Source organism: Eschrichtius robustus, chromosome 4, assembly GCF_028021215.1.
Source record: "Eschrichtius robustus isolate mEscRob2 chromosome 4, mEscRob2.pri, whole genome shotgun sequence".
Taxonomy (NCBI): domain Eukaryota; kingdom Metazoa; phylum Chordata; class Mammalia; order Artiodactyla; family Eschrichtiidae; genus Eschrichtius; species Eschrichtius robustus.
The window spans coordinates 151027069-151047922 of NC_090827.1; the positions used below are offsets into that span (position 1 = coordinate 151027069).

Genomic DNA, 20854 nt, shown 5'->3' on the forward strand with positions numbered 1-20854 from the left:
TTCAGTAATCTCTAAAGAGGGGGCTAAGCTCTCAGCAGGAACTTGTAGAGAGTGTTTCCCTTGCTGGGCTACTTTCACCACAGTGGAATAACAGCCAAGCACTTCTAGAGAAAAAAATTAGCTTGTAGCAAACTATTAAGTAGATAACGATCTCAGTGAATTTTAAAATAAATACAGGGACTTCCCTGGTGGCACAGTGGTTAAGAATCCGCCTGCCAATGCAGGGGACAGGGGTTCGAGCCCTGGTCTGGGAAGATCTCACATGTGTGAAGCAACTAAGCCCGTGCACCACAACTACTGAGCCTGCGTTCTAGAGCCCACAAACCACAACTACTGAGCCCATGCACCTAGAGCCTGTGCTCCACAACAAAGAGAAGCCACCGCAATGAGAAGTCTGCGCACCGCAACGAGGAGTAGCCCCCGCTCACCGCGACTAGAGAAAGCCCGTGTGCAGCAACGAAGACCCAATGGAGCCAAAAATAAATACAATTTGAAAATAAATAAATAAAATTAATATAATATTACTACTATATTTTAAACGTAAGTACTAATTAGCTTTTATAGAACATTCTTGAGGAAAATAAAAACCAATATTCCCATTTCATAGATGAGGCAGCTAAATATAATTAAAATTCTAGGTCACTAAATGCAATGTGGTGTCCTGAATTCAATCCAGGAACAGAAATAGGTTATTTGCAGAAAAATCAGTGAAACGCAAGTAAAGTCTGTAGTTAACAATACTGTACCAATTTTAATTTCTTAGTTTTGACAAATGTACAAAAGTTAAGGGAGATGTCAACATTAGGGAAAGTTGGGTGAAGGGACTATGAGAACTCTCTATACTAACTTGGAAACTTTTCTGTAAGTCTAAAATTACTCCAAAATAAAAAGGTTGTTAAAAAAATCCTGGGTCATTGGAAGTTAAATTCCCTAACTTCTCATTCAGTTTCAAGATGTAACTAAAAATGTACTCAAATCAAGAGAAAAATGTTCTTTGTGTTGTATGAATGAGAAAAAGTTAATTTCCACAGGAGGTGTGATAATTCAATGCCACAAATATTACTGGAATTACTCAAAGATAACCTAGAAACTAACATTGATTTGAATTGTAAAAAAAAAAAATGTCTTGTAGGCTCATGAGATACAAATTACTCAATTTCAGCTCATTCTGATTATATGGTCTCTAAAATAAAGTCACCTTGTGTCTCCATCTGTATTCAGAAAGCCTATAGGGTCAAAAAAGGTCCAACAGAGAGAGTCATACAATGCAGAGAAGCACCCCACACTAGCACCAAATAGATATTCAATTAGTAATCAAGCCAGGAAAAAAGGCCTCAAGTTAATAAGCATATTCCAAGTAAATGAAATACAAGTAAAGGTAAAAACATGAATATTAATGATTAATGAAAATTAATCAAGCAGCTGTCTATAAGAAACCCACTTCAAATAAAAGTATATAGGTAGGTAAAAAGGAAAAGAAAACAAAAACATATACCATGCAAATACCAATTAAAAGAAAGCTGGAATGGCTATGCTAGTATCAGACAAAGCAGTCTTCAGAGCCAAGAAAACTACCAGGGATAAGAGGAACATAAATGAAAAATAGGGTCAAGTCACCAAGAAGACATAACAATCATAAATGTATATGCACCAAACATCAGATCTTCAAAGTACATGAAGCAAAAACTAAACAAACTGTAAGGAGAAATGAAGAAATCCACAATTTTAGCCAGACTTCAACACTCTTCCCTCAGCAATTGACAGAACTAGTAAACAAAAAATCATCAAGAATATAGAATGTATAACTGATTCACTTTGTTGTACACCTGAAACACAACATTGTAAATCAACTATACACCAATACAAATTTTTAAAAAGAAAGAATATAGCATTAAACAAAAAAATCTAGCTGACATTTGAGAGAACACTCCACTCAATAATAGCAGAATAGGGACTTCCCTGGTGGCGCAGTGGTTAAGAATCCGCCTTCCAATGCAGGGTACACGGGTTCGAGCCCTGGTCCGGGAAGATCCCACATGCCGCGGAGAAACTAAGCCCATGTGCCACAACTACTAAGCCTGCGAGCTGCAACTACTGAGCCCGTGCGTCACAACTACTGAAGCCCGTGCTCCGCAACAAGAGAAGCCACCACAACGAGATGTCCGCGCACCGCAACGAAGAGTAGCCCCCACTCACCGCAACCACAGAAAGCCCGCGTGCAGCAATGAAGACCCAATGTAGCCAAAAATAAATAAACAAATAAAAATTTTAAAATAGCAGAATATACATGTTTTAAGTGCGTAAGTAATATTCACCAAGATAGACCATAAAACCTTAAAATTCTTCAAATAATTAACATCATAAAAGCATGTTCTCTGACCATACTGGAATTAGACTAGAACACAGTAACATGATAACAGGAAATTAAAGAACATACTTTTAAATAACCCATGAAACAAACAGGAAGATTCAAGGGAAATTAGAAAATGTTTTAAACTGAATGAAAATGAAAGTACAACATACCAAAATTTGTGGGATGAAGCTAAATTATGGCTAAGAGGGAAGTTTATAGCATGTGTATATATAAATATATATATACACACATATATATATAAGGAAATATGTATATTGAGAATATGTATATTAAGAAAGAAAAATAGTCTCAAATCAGTAATCTAAGCTTCTACTTTAAGGAATTAGAAAAGAAAAATCAAAATAAACCCAAAGAAAGAAATAAGGCAAAGAATAAAAAATAAAATAAAAATTTAAAGAAAAATTTTTAAAATAATGAAATCAAGAAGGAAAGATAATAGAAAAAAAATCAACAAAACTAAAAGCTGGTTCTTTAAAAAGATTAAAAACTTGATGAACTTCTAGCAAGACTGGCAGAAAAGAGAGAAGACAAATTGCCAATATCAGGAATCAAAGAGAGGACAGACATTAAAAGGATAAAAGGAACACTACTGACAATTCTGCACACATAAACTCAGCAACTAAGCTGAAATGGACCAATTCTTTGAAAAGCACAAACTACTAAAATAGAAGGGAACGATTCTTAATTTGCTTTATGAGGCCAGCATTATACTAACACCAAAGCCAGGCAAGGACAATGTAAGAAAACTACTTACGTATACCATATAATAAATAGATGTAACAATGCTCAACAAAATATTAGTAAAGTGAATCCAGCAATTAATTTAAAATGAGTAATATACCATGACCAAGCAGGGTTTATTCCAGGAATGCAAAGCTGGCTCAATATCCAATAATCAAAAATGTGATCTACCACATTAACAGACTAAAGAAGAAAAAACACACAGTTATATCAGTAGATTCAAAAACCACTTGGAAAATTTTAACACCTATTGAGAAAATTCTCAGCAAACTAGAAATGGAAAGAAACTTCCTCAACATAATAATGGACATCTACAAAAAAATCTACAATAGACATCACACTTTATTGTGAAAGACTGAATGCTTTCCCCCTAAAGTCAGAAACAAGGAAATTGTACTAAAAGCCCTATCCAGTGCAATAAGGGAAAAAAAAACAAATAAAAGGCATACAGAATAGGAAACAAAAAAATTCACTATTCACAGACACGATTACCTACACAGAAAACCTCAATAAACCCACAAAAAAACTCTCAGAATACGTGATTTTAGCAAGATCAACAGATAAAAGTTGAACACAAAAATTAATCACATCTTTATATACCAGCAATGAATAAAAAGAAACTGAAATTCTTAAAAACACCATTTACAAAAGTTCAAAAAATATGAAATAATTTATGAATCTAAAAAAACACGTACAGGATATGTATGCTGAAAACTACGAAACGCTGATGAAAGAAATCAAAGATGTGCTATACGTAAATTCTATCTCAATTAAAAAAAAAATCAAAGATAATCAAATAAACAGAAACACACACCATGTTCACAGACTGGAAGAATTCAACACAGTTAACATGTCAATTCTCCATCAAACTGATCTACAGATTTAAGGCTACTCCTGTCAAAGCCCAGCAGAATTATTTGTAGACCCAGACAAGCTGATTCTAAAATGCATGGAAAAGCAAAATGACTAAATAGCAAAAACAATTATTTTTAAGCTGGAGGAACCACCTTGTTAATTTTTTAAGACTCACAGTAATTAAGACAATGTGGCATAGGCAATGGGATAGACCCATAGATCAATGGAACAAAATAACAGTCTAGAAATAACCCACACAAGTAAGGTTAATTGATTTCTGACACAAGTGAAAAGTCAATTCTATGGAGAAAGGGTATCCTTTCAACAAATGGGTTTGGAACAAACCTGACAACTATATAGGGGGAGAAAAAAAAAGAACCCCTACCCAAATCTGATACCTTATACAAAATTAACTCAAAATAAATCACAGATCTAAATGTACAACTATGGCATTTTTAGAATATAGGAAAAAAATCTTTATAACATGAGATTTTATAAAAGAAAGAGTTCTTAGATGTGATACCAAAAAGTATGACCCAAAAAAGAAATAACTAGGAAGCCGAACTTCATCAAAATTTTTTTCTTTGCAAAAAAAAAAAAAAAAACAAACCCAAAAAACAGTTAATAAAATATAAAAACTAGCTACAGGGACTTCCTTAGTGGCCCAGTGGTTGGGACTCTGTGCTCCCAATGCAGGGGGCCCGGGTTCTATCCCTGGTTGGGGAACTAGATCCCACATGCATGTCGCAACTAAGACCTGGTGCAGCCAAATAAATAAATAAATAAATAAATAAATAAATAAATAAATAAATAAAGACTACAGACTGAAAGGAAATGTTTGCAAATCACAAATCTGACATAGGACTCATAACCAGAATTATAAAGAACTCTCAAAACTAAGAAAATAAAACAACTCAATTAAAAATAAGCAAAATCCTAAAATAAATAAATAAATAAAAATAAGCAAAGTCTTAAACACTTCACCCAAGAGTATACAAGAATGGCAAATAAACAAATGAAAAGTGTTCAATAACAGTAGTCACTAGGGAGGGACTTCCCTGGTAGTGCAGTGGTTAAGAATCCACCTGCCAATGCAGGGGACACGGTTCGATCCCTGGTCCAGGAAAATCTCACATGCCGCAGAACAACTAAGCCTATGCGCCACAACTACTGAGCCTGTGCTCTAGAGCACGAGAGCCACAACTACTAAGCCCATGCACCTAGAGCCTGTGCTCCGCAACGAGAAGCCACCGCAATGAGAAGCTCGCTCACCGCAACAAAGAGCAACCCCTGCTCACCACAGCTAGAGAAAGCCCGTGCGCAGCAACGAACACCCAACGCAGCCAAAAATTAATTAATTAATTTTTTAAAAAACAGTAGTCACTAGGGAAATGTAAATTAAAACCACAACACCACTACACACCTATTTATTAATGGTTAAAATAATATCTACTGACATTAACAAGTGCTAGCGAGGATGCAGAGCAACTGAACTCTCATCATTGCTGCTGGGAAGTCGAAATGGTGCAGCCACTCTGGAAAATAGTTTGGCAGTTTCTTATAATGTTACCACATGACCCTGCTCCCACTCCTTGGTATCTACCCTAGAGAAATGAAAATTTACTTTCACACAAAAACCTGTACACAAATGTTTTATAGCAGCTCTATTTATCATCAGCAAAAACTAACAGAACCCCAATGTCCACCAATGGAAGAATGGATAACTGTGGCACATCCATACAACAGAATACTACTTGGCAGTAAAAAGGAACAAACTACTCATACCTGCAACAACCTGGATGAATCTCAAAGTGACTAAGCTTAGTGAAAGGAACCAGCCTCAGGAAGTTACATACTAGGGGCTTCCCTGGTGGTCCAGTGGTTAAGACTTCGGATGGGGGTTGATCCCTGGTTGGGGAGCTAAGATCCCACATGACTTGGGGCCAAAAAACCAAAACATAAAACAGAAGCAATACTGTAAAAAATTCAATAAAGACTTTAAACACGGTCCACATCGAAAAAAAAAAACTTTAAAAAAAGTTACATACTGTATGATTCCATTTATATGACTTCCCCAGAAGACAAAAGCACAGTAAGTGGCTGTCCAGAGTTTAGGGGTGGGGGAAGAGTGTGACTGCACAGGAACAGCAGGAGGGAGCCTTTCTGGGTAATGAAATTGCTCTGTATCCCGACAGTGGTACATGAATCTACACGTGTGTTAAAGTCCAAACAACTGTACATCAAAAAATACAAATTCGGGGTAGTCCCCTGGTGGCCTAGTGGTTAGGATTCCGGGCTTTCACTACTGTGGCCCAGGGTCAATCCCTGGTCAGGGAACTGAGATCCCGCATGCCACAAGCCCAATATACATACATACAAAATATATTTTACTACACGTTAATTTTTTTGATTAGCATACAGTAAAACCCCTTAGAAAACCTCTCTGACAGTATCTACTAGAGTCAAACCACATGTATACCTAGCAAATCCACTTCGGGTATATGCTCAACAAAAAGGAACACTCTTATCCACCAAAAGCATGTACAGGAATGTGCATATCAGCTTGATTCATATCAGCCATAAAATAAAATAAGCCAAATGTCCATCAGCATTAGAATGGATAAATTGTGGAATATTCACGCAATGGAAAACTGCACGCCATGGAAAAGAATGATGACTTGCTACATCAACAACACGGATGCATCGCAAACATAATGCTGAGCCAAACAGCACCAGCACAGAGTACTTTTAAGTGAAATTCAAAAACAGGCAAAACACATGAGAACAGTGGTAGGGATGACGAGGAAGGGAACAAGGGCACATTCTAGGGTACTGGGAATATTCTTTATCTATATTCTGTATGTTGAAATACTGGTCCCATGGATGTACACATACATAGAATACTGCATCACAGAGATGCTCTCTGCAGCTTTACCCACTGTCAAACTTAGCTAAATCACGTAAGGTTCTAGATCTTTATTTCCTCAGGTCACTAAGGCAAATGTGCACTAGACAGAGTAATGACTAAACCTCATTTCGTCACGGCAGCTATTTCTACAACACAGGGAAGGCCTCTAAGTGCATCCCAGTATACCCCAAGATCCATAATCACACCATCTGACCACAGGATACACTGTATGGTGGCCTTCAAACATTAATAACATCTCCTTCTTGCCACCTTTTCAGCAATGAAAGAGGATTTACGTTATTACAAATGCTCCCTACACATGTTTCTCTGACTTTAAAACTGTAATATCACTGTTTGAAATGTACTTTGATCCCTACCCCAAACAGCTTCCTTTTATAAACCTCTAACAGCATTACAGAAATAGCCCTAAGTTCCCATTTGAGCCCTCCAAAAGTGTAAATTTTGTGTAATTTGATATCCCAACAGCTAATAACACGGATCAATTTCCACAATACAAAAATCTTGGTAAATAATATGTGTATGACTTAATTTTGCACACCGATTCAACTACAGAATTCTGATGGTATAAATATTTTTATTTTGTGTAAATACCTAAATGTTTAACTGTTAAAGACTGGGAAAAGCCAAAACCAGTTTTATTTGAAAAAGAAAAATTGTTGGTAATATCAGGTTGTAAAAGTATCATTCACCTTTTTGCTCCATAAGTAATGTTCATTGTAGAAAAGTCTTAAAGCTTGAGGCATGTGCAAAAAGGAAAAGAGAAAGCCATCAGAACTTCCACCACAAAATATTTTGATGTGTATACCTTATCAGACTTTCCTATGCAAACATATATACACACAGACACTTTACAAAAATGGCCATGCCATGGCGCCTGCAGGATTTAGTTTTCTTTTTTTTTTCTTTTTTTTTTTTTTGGCCATGCCATGCGGCTTGCAGGATTTAGTTCCCGGACCAGAGATTGAACCCGGGCCCTCAGCAGTGAAAGCTTGGATTCCTAACCACTGGACCGCCAGGAAATTCCCACAAACACTGTTTTCTATTTTGCTTCTCTCTTTCTTAATACATCATGAACACTATGAAAATTACGTTTTAAAATAGAAATGCAAAAAAGTAAGATATTTTCATGATACCCGTCACCTACCAAGTTTTTACTCAGGGCTAACCCTTTACTGTCACATTACAGCAGACCACCACACTAGGCTGTTAGAGCGGGACTTGTCCAAGACACATGTCATCATTTTTACATCATCATTTCACAAGTAGGAAAGCTTCATCAATAACATCCTGCAGCAGAGCCCTATAAAGCAAGCCAGGCCAGCCTCCTGAAAACGACCATCAAGCACATGCACAGCACTGTGTGCCACTAGCCACTGTGTAAGCACCTTCCAGCCTCCATGCGTTTAATTCTTCCAACAACCCTAGGAGCCGGAAGCCATACCACCTAGAAAACCGGGGCGTGTGAGGCTGTGCCTGAGGGCACAGAACCTAACAAGTTTGTGTCCCCTGAGGTTTGTACACCAGAGTTTTGTTGTGGGCCGAAGACTCTATAAGCTATGTTTTCCTACTTATCCTACAGCCCTCATTTCTTTGTAGAAGCCACCTACATGCAAAAATGCCCTCTTTGCCTCAGAAGCCGCCTCTGATGAAGGTGGTCGTGGGTCTAACGCTCAGTGCTGTGCCCAGCACACTGGGCAGTGGGCCTAGGACCCCTCCTGAGAATCAAGACAGTCCTTCCACTCTTATTTCTCTTAGACACCTTCTGCCCCGGTGACCCAATATGAAATGGAAACATGCACCCCAAGAATCATAAGCCTCTCTGGGAAATGCAGGGCCAGTACCCATTCACCATTACTTGTTGACAAACGCTGTCTTGGGTGCCTGTTCTGCTCTAGATAAGGTGTCCCAAAAAGCTCACCATCTGTAGGGTAACAATTCAGAGGTTTCAGAATTACATGAAGACTTTTTGTGATTGGCGTCACCCTGTTACCATAAAGAGTATCTTTGATGCACTATTATTAAGACACTTGTGAAGAAATTTTAAAACTAAAGACGTAGCTTTAAAACTTTAAAATATAGTAAAAGAGAATGTTTTTAAAGGTTCAGGTCACAACTCAACAGTACATAAGTAAAATAATATTAATAATTCATTAATAAAATACAACCAGCATTTTATTAATGAAATTGAACGGAATAGAAAAGATCAAAAAGTATCAGAGTATTATTTTGTAAAACCTGCTGTGTGAGTGTGTGTGTGGTATATTTTATTGCTGATAGTGGGTCATGGTCAAAACTCTGGATTCATAAGTTTAACAGAAAACAGTCCTGTCAAAATTAATACTAGGTGTATGGTTATATGAGTTCAAAAAGTGTAATTAGAATAATAACTGAGGGCTTCCCTGGTGGCGCAGTGGTTGAGAATCCGCCTGCCAATGCAGGGAACACGGGTTCGAGCCCTGGTCCGGGAAGATCCCACATGCCGCGGAGCAACTCAGCCCGTGCGCCACAACTACTGAGTCTGCGCTCTGGAGTCCGCGCGCCACAACTACTGAAGCCCGCGCGCCTAGAGCCCGTGCTCCACAACGAGAGAAGCCACCACAGTGACAAGCCCGCGCACTGCAACGAAGAGTAGCCCCCGCTCTCAGCAACTAGAGAAAGCCCGCGCGCAGCAACGAAGACCCAACACAGCCAAAAATAAATAAATAAAATAAATTATGAAAAAGAAATTAGAAAAAAAAAGGATAAGTGAACGGTTATTTTAGCCAAATATTGCAAAGTAATAGAGAATTATTAAACCTGAAATAATGGTATGAAAGGCTAGTATAAGAATTTTTATTAAATCAATAAAAATGGGTGTATTTTACACCCAACTACAGCCAATATTATAAACACTTTTGTAAAGAATTTGTTTAGGCAGATCTCCCAGCCTCCCCTCCCCAGCAGCAACAAACACTGCCCTTAATTTACACTCCGTCGATGCAAATGCATAAGCCTCACCCTGGATCCCAAGCACTACACCTGTTTCGCTCTCCAGTGTACTGGAAAATGGCAACCTCCAGGGCTACATCCCAGCACCCAAAACAAATCTGACAACATAATCTAAAGGAAGCTCCAACTGCAGAGAACACTGTGTATTCGTATAATAGTATAAGCATCAGAGAGCCATGCCATATGCAATGATTTCTTATCTGCTCTCACTACACATCGTTTCCAACACAACATTTAGAATCCCGCATAAAACAATTTCTGTCTCGGAATTTGGCACACAAATAAATACTCCTGATGAGGCTTTTGTTGTTACTGTTGCAAATGTCTTTAAAACAACTTAATTTAACAGTCCTAACAACATAACTTTTGAAAAAACCCATTATCTTTCAGGAGACAATTGAATGAGTGGAAATGACTGCCAACTGCATACCCACGTACCAGTACTGTGTCTTGTAAAGTGTTGTGACCAAGAGCGGAATAAAAGTGGCAGCAATCCACAACTGGCAGAGGCAGTGTGTGCTAGCTGCCTTCAAAAGGAAAACAGAAAATATTACTACTCAAATTCCTTAAGTTCAAACCCTAAATATATACCTGAGTGACCAGACAACCAATTACCTCTAAAAACTTTTTAAAAGCAGGGGTGAAGAGCCAGGGCCGCTACCTCCGAAGACTGTCAGGTTATCTTTCAAATGACCGTTTTGGAGAAGAACAAGAAAACTTCTAGGAGGCACTTCCCGATGATCATTCGCCAGGCGTGGAAGAGGTGGGCACCGCGAGGGAAGCCCCGCTCGTCACCTGACTCACAATTATTCTGGAATTGCACCCGAGTAACCTCAAGGACGACCTCGGCGCGGGGCGACACGGCACCAGCCCGGATCCGTGACAGCGCCGTGCAGGTGGGCAGGCGGCGCCGCGCTCCCGGGAGATGCGGCACCTGGCGCGCTGCAGCCCGGCCCGAGGCTCGGGGCGCGGGTCGGCGGCGCCTCCCACCCCGGCCCGCGGTCCTCGCCGTCCCCGCGGGAGGCTGTCAGGGCGCCCGCCGCCCGTGGCCCCCGCCCTGCGCCCGCCCCCGCCCCACCGCCGCTTACCTCAAAGTAGCCTCCGGGGGCGGCGCCGCCCGCGCCCGCGCCGAGGGGCCCGTTGGCCGCCGCCGCGCCGCCCGGGGCTGCCAGGCCCGTGGCCTGGGAGCCGCGCAGCGCCGCCGCCGGGCCGGCCTTGCCGCCGCCCGCGCCGCCGTTGCCACCGCCCGAGCCGCCGCCGCCGCCCCGCTTGTTCTTCCGGCGCTTGGCCCCGCGCTTGGCGTCGGCCGGGCTCATGGCGGGCGGGCGGGTGGGCGGGCAGGGAGGGCGCGGAGCGGGCGCGGGGCCGCGGGCGGCGGCGGAGGGCGGGGAAGGCGGGGAGGCTGAGGCAGCGGCGGGGCGCTCCGGCCGGCCGCAGGCGGGGGGCGCTGCGCGGGGTCGCCTCCGGGCGGGGAGGGCCGGGCGGGCGGGAATTGCGGGGCGGCCGCTGGGCGGGAGCAACGGCGAGTCCACCGGGCCCGGCGCCGCCGCTGACCAGAGTTAGAGTCCAATATGGCGGACACAAGGGGAAAGGGATCCCAGTTTACGTCGGGGGAGGGGGAAGGAGCGGCGGGGAGGGGGAGGGGTGTGGGCGCCCTCCTCCCCCCGCCTTACTCCGCCCTCCCGAGCGCCGCTCCCCCCCTGCCGCGCCCTCCCCGCCCGCCGTTAACTTGCGCCGGCACGCAGGGCACGCCGGGAGCTGGAGTCCGCGCGCCCACTCTGCCGCTGGGGGCGTCCGACGCGGGGACCACGATTCCCGTCAGGCCGCGCGCGACCGAGCGCCCGTACGCCGCGAGAGGCTGCGGCAGGGGAGCTGGATGCGGCGGTGACGTCACCCCGCGCTCTCACCGCTCGGCCCCACCCGCGCCGCGCGGCCTTCTGGGACCTGTAGTTGGGCGGAGTGGCCCGGCCAGCTCAGGGCCGCGTCGCCCGCGGTGGATGAACTACAAGGCTGGCGGCGAGGAGTTCCGCCTCTTTGACAGGCTCCCAGACGCCCCAGCGCCCCGCGCCCCCGCCACCGGGTCCGCAGGCCGGTCCGGTCCCTGGGATGCGCCGGGCGGGCAGCTTCGGCTCTGGCCCGCCAGGAAAGGCCCTGTGACCTTGGCCCGGCTCCGGGTTCGAATCCGCCTCCTCCACTGGCTGGCTCTGTGACCTTGGGCCGGGCCCCTCGCCCGTATCCAGGTGACTCACTGGGACGAGAATGACCCTCCTCGTGGGCTAGGCGGTTCCGGAGGGCGCCTGGAAAGCGCTGGTCCGGGCCGCCGTCGGGTCGGGGACCGCCCTGGGCGCTGGGGTTACCGCGAACCGGCAGACCTTGCCGTTAGCTTAGAACCCCTGGCCCGGAGGCGCCCTTCCGAGCTCGCCCTCTCCCTGAGGTCCCGTGCAGCCGTCGCCCGGCCTCCCGGTGCCTTCCGACGCTGCACGGTCCCAGGGCGGTCCAGCCCTGTCTCACGACCTCGCAGTCACCGCACCGCACAGGCCACGAACTCCGTCAGACCCTCCCGGGCCTTCCAGTGGGGCCGCTCCGTCTGGACCCTCCTCCTTCCTGGGCCCCTTGCCCATCATCAGCAAGCCCCAGGTACAGTTTTGCCCTTAGACCCGGACCACAGGAGTCCCTCGCCTGGGTCCCACCCATCACAAACATCCAGACACAAAAGACATCTGTTCCCTTCTTTGGTTCCATAGCTGGTTACGGGACCGAGATGCAGAGGAGCTTGGTGCTAGCATGTATAGTACGAGGGCCTCCATTTGCCCTGTTGCCTGGGCTCCCCACCGTTAGCTCTGGGCCTGCCAGGTCTCACTGCCTGGCCGTTACCCTTGCCCCAGCTGCAGCCGCGGCCTTCTAATCCCCTGACCCGTTCTTCGCACCACAACCGGAATGAGCCAATGTGATCAAATTAGCCCTCTGTTTAAAGCCTTTCAGAGATTCCATGTTATGTAGGCAGAATAAGACCTCTCACCCCTCCTGGAGGGTCTTGAATGACCCTGCTGCTGAAGGTAGAGTTTGAGAGGGTGGGTGGGGTGCCTGCCTTAGCACCCCACTGGGTGGGCAATGTTTTGGGCTGCCCCCTTCCCCATACAGGCTGGGTCAGACACTCCCCACTCGCACAGCCCCTGTGCCTTCGCTTGTCAGAGCACATTGCGCTGGATTGGGGTTCTCGGTGCTCACCAGTATCCCCAGAGAAGTCAAGTCTCGGGCTGGGGGGAGCATGGGAGTGTCTGCGTCCTGCACCTCTGAACCCCAGCTCCTGCCAGGCAAGGGCTGGGCACACATCAATCCAGTATTTGCTGGATGAATGAATGACATAATAATGACCGTTTGTCAAGCAATTATGCACCAGCCACTCTGCCTCCTGCTATATCGTCTCATCTAATCCACACAACCATTCTCGAGATAGGCACCATTAGCCCTATATTATGGATGAGAAACTAAAGTTCAAAGATGGTGAGGGATTTGCCCAAAGTCACCCAGATAGTCAGAGGCAGGGCCCAGATTCCAGTTCAGATGTGGCTCAGGTGTGACTTTTGTGTTCCAGCAGAGCACAGGGTGATACAGTCAAGAGTCCTTCTGGCGCCTGGGGACAGGAGCCGCCTCTCTGAGGAGGTGAGCTGAACCAGAGCCAATCACCGTCAGAGCAAAGGACTTTCAGCAGTGCGAGACTCAAGCAGGGGGAAGCTCAGCATGTCCCAGGAACCAACAAAAGCAAGGTTGGGTTTTATTCTAAATACAGCTGAGAGCCATGCAGGGTTTTGAGCAGGGACTGTCATGGTAGGATGTATGTTTCTGAGAAAACTCTGGCTGTTACGTTGAGAATGGATGTCAGGGGAGCGAGACTGGAGGCTGGCGCAGCAGGTGGAGAGGGGTGCTCCTGGCGGACAGAAGTTACGCAGCAAAGGCATGAAGCAGTGGTTCTCAACCTTTGTTTTTCATTATCTCCCCGCTAAGGAAAAATTAAGATACTAAGGAGAAAATACTAAGGAATAAGATTTTGTCTGGTAGAGTTGAGCTTTGGGAGGGCCACAAACCACTGTAATATCTACGATTTGTTTCTCCTCTTAAGAATCAATTTTCACCCCCTTGAGAACCAATAGGAGATATATATATATATATATATATATATATACATACACATATATATATACACACATATATATATAAATGTATATATATATATAAAAAATAAGGAATTGGGTCACACAGTGATGGAGGCTGACAAGTCCCAAGACCTTCAGTCAGCAAGCTGGAAGCCCAGGAGAGCCAATGGTGTAGTCCAAGTCCAAGTCCAAAAGCCTGAGAGCCAGGAGGGCCAATGGAGTTGTTCTAGTCCAAAACCCAGCAGGTTTGAGACCCAGGAAGAGCTGATGTTTGAGTCCAAAAGGTAGGGAAAAAAATGATCCAGCTCAGAGGCACTCAGGCAACAGGAGTTGTCTTTTTGTTCTATCCAGGCCTTCAACTGATGGTATGAGTCCCACCCACAGGTGTGTTTTTGTTTTTGTTTTTTTAAATTATTTTTGGCTGCGTTGGGTCTTCGTTGCTGCGCGCGGGCTTTCTCTAGTTGCAGCGGGTGGAGGCCACTCTTCCTTGCGGTGGCTTCTCTTGTTGCGGAGCACAGGCTCCAGGCGCGGCCTTCAGTAGTTGCGGCACGTGGGCTCAGTAGTTGCAGCGCACGCGCTTTGTTGCTCCTCAGCATGTGGGATCTTCCCGGACTCCCTGAACCCACGTCCCCTGCATTGGCAGGCAGATTCTTAACCACTGCACCACCAGGGAAGTCCCCCACCCACACTGAGAAGGGCAATCTGCTTTACTCAGTCTACCAATGCTAATGTTAATCTCATCGAGAAACACTCTCAAGACACATCCAGAATTATGTTTAACCAAATGTCTGGTCACCCTAAGGCCCAGTCATGTTGACCTAACCTAACCATCACAAGGGAGAATGCAGGACATAGGGCCAGAAAGGTCTATGTATACTCTTAAAAGTAAAAGCAGCTCAGTCTGCCAGGAGCACAAGTGGTCACAGGGACTTGTGGGCAGTGACCTTGGAGAGGATTTAGGCATGGAGATGGCCACTCAAAGCACCCTCATGATCTGGAAGGCTCTTAGAACCACTTACAGGAAAAGGCGGCATATGTTGGATATTTTTGTAAAAGTCAAGTTTTATTACTTTCATGTGCAGTAAATATTAACCAAGATATAAATATGTACTAGTAACACAAAACAATTTTATAAGAAAAATTAGATAAGTTCATAATCTCACAATTCATAACCAGGGAGCATTACATAATAATGAATCATTACCTAGAAAGCCTTTTCTAATTTCTGGCTTTATTAAGTCTGCAGAAAGAACAGTTGAGCACCTTTGCTCAAGCCATTTCCTTGCCCCAGGCAGAACTACGGCAGCAGGCTTCCACCCCCAAGCAGAGCACAGGGAATTCTCTGTAGAAACTATACAGTGCAAGAGCAGCAATGGGCATATTAATGTTTGGGGATCCCAAAGAATCAGGCAGTTCTTGATGCTCACCCAGAATTGAAGCCCACAGGTCAAAAGCTCTGCCCACCTGGAGCTTCTAATCAGCTTTTAAACATGTCACTTGTAAACATGAAGGGACAGTGAAAGGTCACCAGTCATTTAAGAAATGGCTCAAGTGTGGATGGAAAAAATGTGTGTGCAGGGGGGCAGGCAAAGAAACTGTTAATGGAAGGAATCAAAAACTTTTTCAAAAACTGCTAATAGCCTCAGAGATGTTTAAGAAAGGAGTCTTGAAAATTTAAAATATAGCCAAAATTTTAAAAGAAATTCAGTAGAAGGGCTGCAAGATAAAGGAAATTATTCAGAAAGCAGAACAAAAAGACACAGAAAATCAGGGAGAAATGAGACTTAAAATCTCAATCCAGGCGGTCCAGCAACTTTCCAATAAGAATTCTAGGGGAAAAAAATGAAGGGAAATAACTTTTGAAAGAAATAATACAGGGACTTCCTTGGTGGCTCAGTGGTTAAGAATCCACCTGTCAATGCAGGGGACACGGGTTCGAGCCCTGGTCCGGGAAGATCCCACATGCCGTGGAGCAACTGTGCCTGTGCGCCACAACTACTGAGCCTGCGCTCTAGAGCCCGTGAGCCACAACTACTGAGCCCGCGTGCCGCAACTACTGAAGCCCATGTGCCTAGAGCCCACGCCTCACAACGAGAAGCCACCGCAATGAGAAGCCTGCGCACTGCAATGAAGAGCAGCCCCTGCTCGCCACAATTAGAGAAAGCCTGCGCGCAGCAGCGAAGACCCAACGCAGTGAAAAATAAACAAAAATTTTTAAAAAGAAATAATACAATTTACCAGAAGTAAGGGCTTGAATGTCCAGATTGAAAGAGCCCACCAAGGAAGATGGTTAACTGTAGAAAACCAGAGATGAAAAAAAAAAACAGCCTAAAATGCTCAGGAAGAAAAACAGAAGTCACATTAAAAAAAAAAAAAAAAAAAGGCAGGAAAACAGAACCTCACCAAATGTCTTAACAGTAACATTCGAAGCTAAGTAGTGGAGCAGGGCCTTCAAAATTCTGAAAGAAAATCAGATATACAATAGAATTGTGTAGCCAGCCAAACTGTCAATCATGTATGGAGACAAAAAACCATTTTGGACAGACTATATTTTTCAGACGGCAACATAGTAAAAAACCCTAAAATACCGGTAGGTCTGTTTCTCACATACGGCCTAAGGCTGTTAAGTATCTCTCCTCCACCTTTTAGCTGAGATGAGGACTAACCAGGGACAGGTGCTCCAGTGCTCAGCGGGAAGCCCTAATAGTATCCTAAAGGCGGAAGTGAGCCAGCGGTGAACAGAACCTTACCAAACTGCAGTACCGCCCTGACGTAGCTTAGTGCACGGCCAGATGAAGGTGAGGAGCACCTGCTCCATTTGCCTAGCAGAGGAAAATAGCATCTGCAGCCTCTGTGTTCGTTGCTTTGTTTAGCTGCACTGGGTCTTCTTTGCTGCGTGTGGGCTTCCTCTAGTTGTGGCGAGCGGGGGCTACTCTTCGCTGCGGTGCACGGGCTTCTCATCGCGGTGGCTTCTCTTGTTGCGGAGCACGGGCTCGAGGCACGCGGGCTTCAGTAGTTGTGGCGCACGGGCTCTAGAGCGCAGGCTCGGCAGTTGTGGCGCACAGGCACGGTTGCTCTGCGGCATGTGGGATCTTCCCGGACAAGGGCTGGAACCCATGTCCTGCCTGCATTGGCAGGCAGATTCTTAACCACTGGACCACCAGGGAAGTCCCCGATTTTTTTTTTTTTTCTTATGGACAAGTTCAGCTTTCAACTGAAAATTTCTAGGCATATCAAGGCACATGGCCATTTTACTGAAAATAAAAGGACAGAAGACTACAAAAACTCATAGGTGAGTCACATATTGGAGTTGGTAGGCAAAGACTATACAATAACTATAATCAGTATGTTCAAGAAAATAGAGGAAAAGGTATAAAAAAAGATGAAAAAACTGAGAATTGTGATCTATAAGGAAATTAACTAGAACTGAAAAAGTAACTGAAATTGACTTCAATAGATTAATAGCAAACTAGACACAGTACAAGAGAGGATTAATGAGTGAGAATTCAATATAAAACAGCACAGAGAGAAAAAAAACAACTGATAAAACAGAAGAGAATAAAAAATACATGAGACACAGTTGAAAGTTTAACATGTGTAACTGGTGTCCCAAAAGACAAGAAGAGAGAACGCCACAGAAGCAGATTCTCCAAAATTGGTGAGATATTCACCCAGTTTCAAAAATCTCTGTGAACCCCAAGCAGAATAAGAACAAGCAAAACCACACCTGAGCACATCATTACTAAACTGCTGGAAACAAAGAAAAAACTCAGCCAAAGAAAACAGTCACATATCTTCAAAGGTACGTGACAGATGACTGCAACAGAAATGAAGCTAGGAAACAATAGGGTGACAAAGAGTAATCGGGGAAAAAAAACTGTCAACTTATAATTTTTAAAAATTGTAATGTATTTAACAAAATATATTCAAAATATCATGACCAAAACATGTAACCAATATACAATTACTAACAACATATCTTAATACTCTTTTTTTTTTTTATACTAAGTCTTCGGAACCCTGTGTGTGTTTTATACTTGCAGCCTCTCTACACTTGGATTCATCGTGTTTCAAGTACTCAGCAGCCACATGTGGCTCATGGCAACCGTATTAGACAGCAACCTGTAATTTTTTACTCAGAAACAAAAATATCATGCAAGAATGAAGGTAAAATAATGGCATTTTCAGATTAACAAAAATAGAATTTATTGCCAGCAGGAATTCACTAAAAGAAACACTAAAGGAAATTCTATGGGCAGCAGGAAAATTATTCCAGATTGAAATGGAGGAATAAAGACCAAAGACATACAAATGGTGTATATATATATATATATATATATATATATATATGCATATATATATGACTTTATATATAGATACATGAATGATAATAGTATGCTAGTATTTTTTTCATTTAAAAAATTATGGTAAAATAATACAAAATTTACCATTGTAATCCTTTTCAAGTGTACAATTCAGTGGCATACCTACATTCACAATGCTGTACAACCACCACCATTATCCACTTCCAGAATGTTCCACCATCCCAAACAGAAAGTCTGTACCCATGAAATAACAACCCCAGGCCCTGGTAACCTCTACTCTACTGTCTCTATGAATTTGCCTATTCTAGATACATCATGTAAGTAGAATCATACAGTGTTTGTACTTTTGTGTCTAGCTTATTTCACTTAGCATAATGTTATCATGGTTCATCCATGTTGTAAGTATGTATCAGAATTTCATTCTTCAGGCTGAGTAATATTCCATTGTATGGATATACCACACTTTATCCATTCATCTGTTGATGGACATTTGGGTTGTTTCTACCTTTTGGCTGTTGTGAATAATGTTGCTATGAACATTGGTATACAAATACCTGAGTCCCAAGTATCTGAGTCAATTCTTTTGGGTATCTATCTGGGAGAGAAATTGTTGGAACACATGGTAATTCTGTGTTTAACTTTTTGAGGAGCCACCAAACTGTTTTCTAGATCAGCTTCATCATTTTATATTTCTACCAGTAATGCACAAGCGTTCTAATTTCTGCACATCCTCACCAACACTTATTTTCTGTGTTTCTGATAATAGCCAGTGCGTGTAAAGTGGTATCTGTGGTTTTGATATACATTTCGCTCATGACTAATGATGCTGAGTTCCTTTCATGTGCTTACTGGTTATCTGTCTTCTCTGGAGAAATATCTATTTCAGTCCTTTGCCAGTTTTTAAATTGGGCTGATTTTTTGTGCTTGTTGAGTTGTAGGAGCACTTTATATATTCTGGTTATTAGGCCCTTATCAAATAGATGACTTGCAAATATTTCCTCCCATTCTGTGGGTTGTCTTTTCACTCTCCTGATAGTATCCTTTGATGCACAAAAGTTTTTAATTTTAATGAAGTCAAATTAATTTTTCCTTTTGTTGCCTGTGTTTTTGGTGTTATATATAAGAAAACTTTGCCAAATCCAAAGTCATGAATATTTGCCTTCATGTTTTTTTCTAAGAATTTTATAGTTTTAGCTCTTAAATCTAGGTCTGTGATCCATTTCTTCATTAATTTTTATATACTGTTTAAAGACCCAACTTCATTCTTTTTTTTAAAAATTAATTAATTAATTAATTTTTGGCTGTGTTGGGTCTTCGTTTCTGTGCGAGGGCTTTCTCTAGTTGCGGCAAGCGGGGGCCACTCTTCATCGCGGTGCGCGGGCCTCTCACTGTCACGGCCTCTCTTGTTGCGGAGCACAGGCTCCAGACGTGCAGGCTCAGTAGTTTTGGCTCACGGGCCCAGTTGCTCCGTGGCATGTGGGATCTTCCCAGACCAGGGCTCGAACCCATGTCCCCTGCATTGGCAGGCAGATTCTCAACCACTGCGCCACCAGGGAAGCCCCACCAACTTCATCGTTATGCACGTGAATATCCAATTTTCCAAGCACCATTTGTTGCAGAGACCTTTCTTTCTCCATTGAATGGTCTTGAAATCCTTGTGAAAATCATTTGGCCATAAAAGTGAGGATTCATTTCTGGGCTCTCAATCCTACTCCATTGGTCTGTATGTCTGTCCCTAAGTCAGCACCACATTGTTTTGATTCCTGTACCTTTATAATGTTTTCAAATTGGGAAGTGAGTCTTCCAACTTTTCAAGATTGTTGTAGCTATCCTGGGTCCTTTAAAATTCCATACAAATTTCTATTAAAATTGCCATTGGGCTTTGGTAGGGACTGCACTGATTCTATACTATATTGCTTTGGGTACTATTGCGATCTTAATACTGTCTTCCAACCCACAAGCATGGGATGCCTATTTATTTAGGTTTGCTTCCTTCAGCAATGTTTTGTAGGGATGCATATGTCTCAGTGTACAAATTTTGCACCTACTTGGTTAAATTTACTCCTAAGTATTTTATTCTTTTTGACGCTATTGAAAATGGAATTTTCTTTATTTCCCTTTCAGATCGTTGATAGTGTATAGAAATACAACTGATTTGTGAATTTATACCCCACAACTTTGCTGAATTTGTACTGTAACTGTGCGCTAGCTTTGGGTTTAGTTTGGTTTTTTTTCAGTTCCTTAAGGCATACAGTTATTGATTTGATCTTCTAATGTAGACCTTTATAGCTATGGCTATCCCCCTGAGCACTGGTTTCACTGCATCCCATGTTTTGGTATGCTGTGTTCTCATTTTCATTCTTCTCAAAGTATTTTCTAATTTCCTTTGTGATTTCTTCTTTGAACCACTGGTCATTTAAAAGTGTGTTGTTTAATGTCCACATATTTGTGGGTTCTCCTAAATGTTCATTCCCTATAACCCAGTAAT

The 20854-nt window shown here is 43.3% G+C and overlaps 1 protein-coding gene and 1 long non-coding RNA gene across 5 annotated transcripts in view; one reads left to right on the forward strand and one right to left on the reverse strand.

Annotated features, from left to right (window-relative positions):
* Nucleotides 1–11028, reverse strand: part of FAM193A (family with sequence similarity 193 member A) — a 172788-nt gene extending 161760 nt beyond the window's left edge. For 2 of the 3 annotated variants that reach the window (XM_068543553.1, XM_068543552.1), the window contains exon 1: nt 10976–11028. The gene's annotated coding sequence lies outside the window, so the exon portion shown is untranslated. The remainder of the gene's footprint in view (nt 1–10975) is intronic. The other variant, XM_068543554.1, reaches the window with a different exon arrangement.
* A 912-nt stretch (nt 11029–11940) lies between these two features.
* LOC137764391 (uncharacterized) lies at nt 11941–19430 on the forward strand. 2 transcript variants are annotated; one of them, XR_011073972.1, is made up of 3 exons: nt 11941–12524; nt 13483–13654; nt 18085–19430. It is a non-coding gene; the product is annotated as an uncharacterized lncRNA (long non-coding RNA). The 2 variants fall into 2 exon arrangements; XR_011073971.1 differs by having other exon boundaries at nt 13486–13654.
* Nucleotides 19431–20854: the final 1424 nt, after the last annotated feature.